General features: G+C 46.7%; 1 protein-coding gene across 1 annotated transcript in view; it reads right to left on the bottom strand.

Annotated features, from left to right (window-relative positions):
• Positions 1 to 7,073, bottom strand: part of TRIM13 (tripartite motif containing 13) — a 9,175-nt gene extending 2,102 nt beyond the window's left edge. Inside the window, exon 1 of the mRNA XM_026653497.1 lies at positions 7,009 to 7,073. The gene's annotated coding sequence lies outside the window, so the exon portion shown is untranslated. The remainder of the gene's footprint in view (positions 1 to 7,008) is intronic.
• Between the last annotated feature and the right edge of the window lie 2,094 nt (positions 7,074 to 9,167).

The raw sequence follows: 9,167 nt of genomic DNA on the forward strand, positions 1-9,167 counted from the left end.
AAGAATATCATGCGAGACCGTATCAAATGCCTTACTAAAGTCTAGGTTGCACACACTGCCAGTTGAGCCACAAAACAGAGGACTCCACTAATTGCTTGAGTCTGTTCTAGTATTGGACCATCAGACAAAAGCTGCTCAATGTCAAGACAAAATCAGTTTCCCAGTCTTAGCATAAACACTGAAAAGGAATGTTAGCTAACCTGACAATGATCTTTAATATCTGCTGAAAATAATTTGAGTACTAATTCAAAACTTAAGTCTTATTGCAGCGATGCAATATTCAGAGATTGATTTGATCTGTGTTGTGAAATTTCAATATGGCAGACAATGTTAAAATTGAACCAAAAACTATTACATTTCACTTCCCCAACTCCTACAGTAGTTTAAAAAAAAAAAAAAAGAGTGGTCACTTTTTTTGTGGGGGGAAGCAATATGGAAGGTGACTTACAGAGGAAAGCGTCAGAATTTCCTCAATTTTAGTAGAGTTTGTTAAATGCCCCCTCTTCTCAGCCCAAAGGCCAGTAAGCATTTGTTTACACTTAGTTTAAGAAGTTTGGGTGCAGGGAAGAAAAATGTGTGAATGCCCTTTTCCTTGCTATTGGGGTATTCAGCACAAAGTTGAAATATTGCAAGAATATAGAGGTAACTCTTAAAAACCACTGCCGTAAAAATAATTTATAATCTTCTTTTGATTACATAATCTGTATTTCCAGCTTCAATGTCTCAATATCTGTTTTAATTATGGCAATTCCTTTTTTGGGGGTGGGGGGGTCCTAAGAAATTAGGATTTATCAAAAGAAAAATGTGAGACTTATCTTGTATTGCAGTAGCCCCTAAATGCCCCAATCAGGGATCAGGCCCATTATGCTAAGCACTGAATTTATGCAACAGAAACCAATTCTCTGCAGAGATCTTACAGTCTTAGCATATGAAATGAGAAAGCAGGTGGATACTTAGAGGGGAAAAAAGTTAGAATTTATATTTGCCAGACCTGCAGATCCGATTAGTTTGGTGATGGAAGTTAAAAATACTTTGTGAGAACTAAAGGACAACAATAATTTCCCCATGCTTAGTAGTATATTACCAAAGTGGCTGAACAGTAAGTTCTCCTCAATTCTCATGGTGCTATCACACAAGGTACCAGACCCTTAAGAAAGGCAGGAAACTGGTTAAAAAAAAGATAGTCAGGAAGAACCATTCAGAGGGAGATCAAGGATACCAGTGGATACATGGAAGGCAGAAAAATCAAGAAAGACTGCACTGGGAGAAAAGGAAGGTTTGGGATGCAGTTTGGTATGATCAAAAGAAAGCTTTCACCACAAGTAGATAGATATTGGCTGCAACAAAAGAAAGAAACATTCTTCAGAGGGTACAATCAACCCCCAAATTCATTTATCCAATTACTAGAGATGTTCGTATGGATAAGCAGGGCTTGAAAAATTTACCAGACTTCTACTCAGCCAGAAGACTAAGCCTACTAACCAAAAGTCAGTCACCTCAAAGTAGGGTTGCTAGGTATCCAGTTTTCGACCGGCACACCCGGTCAAAAAGGGACCCTGGGGGCTCCAGTCAGCACCGCCAAATGGGCCATTAAAAGTCTGGTTGGTGGCACAGCAGGGGCCCAGAACTAAGGCAGGCTCTTTACCTGCCTTGGTTCTGCGTGGCTCCCAGAAGTGGACGCCAGGTGCCTGAGGCAGCCAGGGAGGCTCTACGCACTGCTCCCGCCCCGAGGGCCAGCTCCACAGCTCCCACTGGCCAGGAACCGCGACCAATCACCTGTGGGTGCGAGGGCAGAGCACGGAGACTCCCTGGCTGCCCATGTGCCATGAGGCCGCAGGGACTTGGCAGCCGCTTCCTGGGAGCCACAGTAAGCGCCGCTGGGACCCTGCACCCCAAACCCTAGCCCAGAGTCCCCTCCCACACCCCAACTCCCTCCCGGAGCCCACACCCTGCTCACACCCCAACCCCTTGCCCCAGCCCTGAGCCCCCTCCTGCACCCCAACCCCCCTCATCCCTGGCCCCACCCCAGAGCCCGCACCCCAACCCCCTGCCCCAGCCTGGTGAAAGTGAGTGAGGGTGGGGGAGAGCGAGCAACAGGGAGGGGAGATGGAGCAAGGGGTGGGGCAGGGTCAGGCCCTCGGGGAAGGGCCGAGGCAGGGGGTGGGGCAGGGGTGTTCAGTTTTGTGAGATTAGAAAGTTGGCAACCCTATTCCAAAGCCTAAGTGCAAGGCCATGGTGAGAAGTCCTGTCCGCACCATTCTCAGCTGCTGGAATTTCTAAGAGCGTTGTCTCTGGATCTGATTCAGGGACTCCATTTTCCTACAGGAGTCTTCAGCTATCAGGTTAATTTGAAGCACCTCTCTTATATAATAATGCTAATACTGGCTGTTTATAAAGATACTGAACTGTAACCTACCTTATTTTTGATCTTTCGGGAAGCCATTTATGACTTGTGATTTTTAAAAAAAGTAAAATGGGAAGCTATGAGCACATGTCTCCTCTCTTCCTCAAGTAGATGCCAGTAATATTAACATTAGAAATCTAGAAGTTCTCACATGACAGAGAGGAATATGTCTATACCAAATTGTGAACTCCAGTTTGTATTACAATCTTCATTTTGGATTAAACATCCATTTTATATTAAGGGCTTGGCACCTAGTTAAAAACTAGGTCTGAGAAGCCATCACAGAGCAACTAAGTGTCATCAAATTTGACTGTCTCAACTTCTGGCCCATCACCATGCAACAAAGGACTGTGTACACAGAAGCCTGATGGGAAGAAGGGGCTGGAATTTCCAAGCTAGAGCATACGGGTAAGAAGGAAGGCCATCCACTGCCACATGGCAGAAGACTGGGCTGAAGAGAGAAAGTGGGAGGGACTCTGCCTTGCCTGCAAGGCTGACCATACCTCAGACTCACAGAAGAAATGAGATAAGACTAGGAGTGTACCTCAGGGCTCTGATTTTTCAAAATGATGCAACCCTGGTTAAGAAATTCCTTTGCAAAGCCTGTATTCCATGCTTACCAGCCATGCCATCCCTGAAGAGGTTAATAAAGCAGCTCAGAGCACCCATAGTAAAGTGGAACTGTGAGTGTGCGAGTAAAAGCAATCAGCGACTCAGAAGGGCTGAGGCACTGGAGTCTAAGGGCTTGTCTACACTGCGATGTTGTCGACAAAACTTGTGTCTTTCACGGGTACTTAAAAAAGCCGCCCCGCGAAAGACAAAAGTTTTGCCGACACAAGTGGCAGTGTGAACGCGGCTTTGTCGCAGGAATGCTCTCCTGCCGACAAGGCCACTGCTGCTCGCGGGGCTGGAAGTATTTTGTCGGCAAAAGTGCTGACAAAATACCAATAGAGAGCATTCACACACGCTGACTTTTTGCAACAAGGCTGTTGTCTCTAAAAGCTGCATAGTGTAGACAAGCCCTAAGACTATGTCTACACTGGCAACTGAAAGACAAAACTTGTGCCTTTCAGAGGTGTTAATCCCCAAAAAACTGAAGTTTTGCTGCAACAAGTGCCAGTGTGTTGGGGGTGGAAGTTTTTTGTCGGCAGGAGAGCTGACAAACAGCAACTACAATGCGCGACTTTTAGTGGCACGGCTGTAGCGACATCTATGTCACTAAAAGCTGTGTAGTGTAGAAATAGCCTAAGGCAGCCAGGCTGCAGAGCCCCACGCCCCAAGGAAGGGTGTCAGTGATAGGATCTGCACCTGAGGTTTGCCTTAGAGATCCAGATCTAGGAACAGTGACCCACCTCTGCTTAGACCCAGAGGCTTAGAAGCATGTGGGATCCAGTGGTTGGGTCCACTTATAACTGATTAACTCTCAACTAGAGAGGGGGACTAGGCCAGTTGCGACAACTTGTTCAAAATTTGAGTTCCCTACTTATTTGGAACGGACTGATTTGAGAATCAACTCTTTTTCCTTAAGTAAGCTAGAAGCTGTTCCTCATGGGAGCTATTCGATCTCTCTAGCTTCCAAATCTAAAAGATGTCCGCTACAGAACAAAACAAGACTTTTGACTTTCCATTCACAGTGAAGATGTGCAAAACAAGTCAAAGTATAAACGCAAAACAAATGGTCTAATTCCTCATCCCAAATATTCTCTCAGATGAAAACAGGAAAAGTTAATCTAGTCTGTTTCTAGAATGCAGATGGTGGCTTATCAGATAGTAGCAGGAAACAAGGTAAAGTGAAAGATGAGGCAACGCAGGCTAGGCTTGATCCAGCTGAGTACAGCATCAAAGTTTCCACTATTTATTTCAAAACTAGATTTCTCCAAACAAGAAAATGTTCATTGATTACTAAATTCATGTCATGGCAAGTATGAATTTTAAAGAAAAAGATGCATCCGAAGAAGTAGGTATTCACCCACGAAAGCTCATGCTCCTATACGTCTGTTAGTCTATAAGGTGCCACAGGACTCTTTGCTGCTTTTAAAAATTGTTGTTTCCCCCGTTGTAACGATGCTGGTTCTGGCGGGACCCAACTGAGAGTGCCAATTCAGGACAAATTGCTTAAAACAGGGCAGTTGCAGCCTAAGGCTAGGGTTTTTCCACCTCTAAGGCAAACCAAACCAGCCAGATAAAGAGAACTTTGGTCTCACCCCACTGGCTAACCACAAGTCACACAAGCGATTCCCTTAGACACTCCAGTTTCCCAGTATCACCACCAGTGCCACTCGTTAGGGGGACAAATGGTTATGAAAACCAATACCCCAGTAAAAGAAAAAAGGTTCTCTTGATCCCAAAGGACTAAGCCCCAGACCCAGGTCAATATACAAATCAGATCTTACCCACAAATCATCTAAAATCTAAAGGTTTATTCATAAAAGGAAAAAGAGATGAGAGCTAGAATTGGTTAAATGGAATCAACATTACACACAGTAATGGCAAAGTTCTTGGTTCAGGCTTGTAGCAGTGATAGAATAAACTGCAGGTTTAAAATCAAGTCTCTGGAGTACATCCCCAGCTGGGATGGGTCATTCAGTCCTTCGTATAGAACTTCCTTTTGTAGCAAAGTCCCTCCAGAGGTAACAAGCAGGACTGAAGACAAGATGGAGATGAGGCATCAGCCTTTTATAGTCTTTGCCAGGTGTAAGAACACCTCTTTGTCCTTACTGTGGAAAATTACAGCAAAATGGAGTCTGGAGTCACATGGGCAAGTCCCTGCATACTTTGATTTACAAGGCATATCTGCCTTCTCTCAATGGGTCAATTGTATAGCTGATGGTCCTTAATGGGCCATCAAGCAGGCTAGGCAGAGCTGACACCAACTTGTCTGGGGTGTCACTCAGAAACATAGCAGAAGTTTGAAATACAGACAGTATAGCGCCAATATTCATAACTCCAACTACAAAAACGATACGCAGACAGATAGCATAACCAGCAAACCATAACCTTGTCTTAGACACCCTATTTGACCCCCTTTATACAAGATTTGATGCCACTACAGGACTTTGGTTGCAACAATGATCTATACGGTCCCAGTTCATGTCAATAACATCACACCCGTATATTGCTTTCCAAAGTAAGCAGTCTTCTCCTGGACTTGCTGAGAGGCTTTAGAAAAACTAATGATTCCAAAGTGTCCAGTACACCTGTTTTTAACTTAAAGTAAGGATTTCCCATTCCTCTTTCCTTAGGCCCACGGATCTGAGAAAGGAAGGCCAATGAAGCCAGCAAATCCTGACCTTTGAGGAGTTTGTCCCATAATCACCATAACTTGGAATCTGTTAACTAATTTAGTGCCTTCAACTCCATTTTATCGTTCTAACGAAGGAAACTGAATTGATGCCACATTTCAGAATGAAGCTATTTACACGACACCCTCACTATAATGAGCCTGTCAGGATCCAAGCCTTTTGTTCATTATAGCCAGGGGTTTGTTAGAACGAAAAGACAATCAAAACACCACAGCGGCGGGGCGCCAAGCTGTAGTTGTGCACACGTGTACAACGCGCCTCCTCCCCCTTTTTTTTAAAACCACACACAGTATTGTACTGTAGTTGGGATCCAGGTTCGGTATAGACAAAGATTCATTATAATGAAGTGTGTATTGCAAGGGTGTGCTGTATTTCTACAGGTGGACTATAGATGCTTCTTAAAAATATTGTTACCCAATAACCTTTTAAGTTTAGGAGTCAAAGCTTCTAACATGGTGAGAAAATGCCAGTATGGTTATAGCAGAATGAAGTGTAGGGATTCCACATGAAATTCTTTCAATCAATAAAGAGGGAAGTTAACAACAAATTAATGTTGTAGCTCAAGTGAATATTAACCAACAAGATGAGAGAAATCAATTATTTTTAGTGCAGCATGGAAAAAGAAGAGTAACCAATTTGAGCGCATTGAACCAGTTCTAGAGATGGAGATGAAGCTGAACCCTGGGATCCGGATTCCAACGCAAAATTTACAAGTGCTCAGATCTTGCATTTTAAGCCATTATATAAAGCCGTTGTGGCGTGTGGATCCAGCTCTCTGCTACTGCAAAGTCTGGGGGCGGGAGCCAGGCCCTTCCACGGCCAGGTGGAGGAACTGGGGAGAGGGGGGCGTTAAGCAATTGCTGTAGCTTAGCCCCGCTCAAGCTACGCGGCCTGTGCTGCTACTGGATGTCTGCAGCAGCCCCCCCGGGGCCCAGCCGGAGCCCGTCACTTCCAGGGGGCACCGCACCGCACGGGGAGAGGCAGCCCCATGCCAGCGGCCGCGGTTCTCGGGCAGGGCGAGCGTGTCTCCGCTCTTCCCCTGGGAGGTTCCCGGGGTTCCCCACCCCCGCTCGGGAGAGGGGGGCCGCAGCTCCGGCTACCGGACCCAGCCTGTGCCCCACGCTGGGAGCCCCGCCGCCCGCCCGGGCTCGAGGACCCGCCCCCTCCAGGGCAGGCGGGGACCGCCGCCCTCCCAGACCCGTGCAAGCCCGGGGAGGCCGCGGCGCCCCGGAGCTGGCGGCGAGAGGCCGCAGGAGACTCGGGCCCAGCACAGCCAGAGCCCAGCCCGCCAACGCGCCTCACCTGCGGGTCCGCCGCCTCCCGCCGGGCCGGGCGCAAGGCGCGGCTGGAGCCCGCCGCTTGGCTTAGCCGGACTCTCTTGCTGCTGAGGCTGGGCCCGGCGCAGGCGGCAGGCGCCTCCCCCGTCCACAAGCATCGGGAGGGCGGGGCCAGGGCCCCGCTGTTGGGGAAGGGGCCGGGCGCGGGTGGCGGAGGGTGTCTGTGCCGCTGCCGAGGTATGTGTGGCCTGAGCACGTTGCATCAGGTTCAGGGTGGTCCCGGGGCCTGGCTTGGGAAGGCTGGATTGACACAGGCTGGGAATTTACGTCCTCGTCACAGAACCCCCCGCCGTGATTCGACGGGCCTCGGGCAAGTCATTTGGCCTTGTGTGCAGTGGGGAAAGGTGTAAACCATCTGCCCTTGGGGGGATCAGCCCTACTGTAGAGCAGGCACTGGTGTGTGGGTCTGTGTGTACTATGGTGTCAAGTGCGATGCGAGGTTAGCAAAGCTTTTTCAATGCTCCCATTGCTGCTAACCACTGTTCAGATGAGCCAGTGGGAATTTTTTTTTGTTTTTACTTTCCTCAGTGTAGGCATTTAACCTGGCAGTTTCCTCATCTGTTAAACTGGAGTATTAATAATGTTGTAAAGCAAAATTTATTAATGAGCAAGTAAGACAAGGTTCTTTAAATACATTCGGAGCAAGAGAAAAACAAAGGCAAATGTAGGTCCTCTACTTGGCAGGGAAGGAGAGCCAATAACTGTTGACATCAAGAAAGCAGTAGTGCTTAATGCAGATTTGCAGTAATGCTTAATGCTTCGGCTTGCACTAACAAGGTCAGTAATGTCAGATACTCAAAATAGGGAAAGAATGGGCTAAAGAATATTTAGATAAGTAAGATGTATTCAACTCAGCAGGGCCTAACAAAATTCATCTTAGGGTACTTAAGGAACTAGCTAAAGCAATCTTGGAGCTGTTAGCAATTTTCTTTGAGAACTCATGGCGGACATCAGGAGAGGTCCCAGGAGAATGGAGAAGGGCAAACATAGTACCTATCTAGGGGAACAAGGAGGACCCGGGGAATGCTAGACCACTCAGCCTAACTTCAATACCTGGAAAGATATTGGAGCAAATTATTAAACAATCAGTTTATAAGCACCTGGAGGATAATAGAGTTGTAAGAAATAATCAGCATGGATTTGCCAAGAATAAATCATGCTAAATCATCTTAATTTCCTTCTTTGATAGGATTACTAGCCTAGTGAATGGGGGGAAGAAGTAGATGTGATATAACTTGATTTTAGTAAGGCTTTTGACACACTTCCGCCTGACATGCTCATAAGCAAACTGGGGAAATGTAGTCTAGATTTACTATAAGGTGGGTGCACAACTGGTTGAAAGATTGTACTCAAAGAATAGTTATCAATGGTTTGATGTCCAAATTGGGAGGGAGTATCTAGTTGGGTCGCACAGGGGTTGGTCCTGTGTCTGGTACTATTCAATATTTTCATTAATGACTTGGATAATGCATATAAAATTTGCAGATGACACCACGCAGGGAGGGATTGCAAGCACTTTGTAGGACAGGCTTTAAAATTCAAAATGACCTTGACAAATTACAGAATTAGTCTGAATTCAACAAGATGAAATTCAATAAAGACACATGCAAAGTACTTCTCATAGGAAAGAAAAATAAAATGTACAACTACAAAATGGGGAATAACTGTGTAGGTGGTAGTACTGCTGAAAAGGATCTGGGGATTGTAGTGGACCACAAACTGAATGTGAGTCATCAGTGTGATGCAGCTGCAGAAAAGGTTACTATGATTCTGGAGTTTATTAACAGGAGTATTGTATGTAACGGTAATTGTCCTGTTCTACTCGGCATTGGTGAGGCCCCAGCTGGAGTACTGTGTCCAATTCTGGGTGTCACACTTTAGGAAAGATCAGGGCCGGCTCCAGGGTTTTTGCCGCCCCAAGCAGCCCCCCCCCTCGCAAAACAAAAAACAAAACAAACAAACAAAAAAGTCGGGATCGCGATCTGCAGCACTTCGGAAGGAGGTCCTTCGCTCCGAGCGGGAGCGAGGGACCCACTACCAGCCGAATTGCCGCCGAAGAGCCGGAGGTGCCGCCCTTCTCTGGTGTGGCCCCCCCAAGCACCTGCTTGGTAAGCTGGTGCCTGG

Source organism: Terrapene carolina, unplaced genomic scaffold (assembly GCF_002925995.2).
Source record: "Terrapene carolina triunguis isolate 2854851 unplaced genomic scaffold, T_m_triunguis-2.0 Scaffold139, whole genome shotgun sequence".
Classification (NCBI taxonomy): Eukaryota; Metazoa; Chordata; order Testudines; family Emydidae; genus Terrapene; species Terrapene triunguis.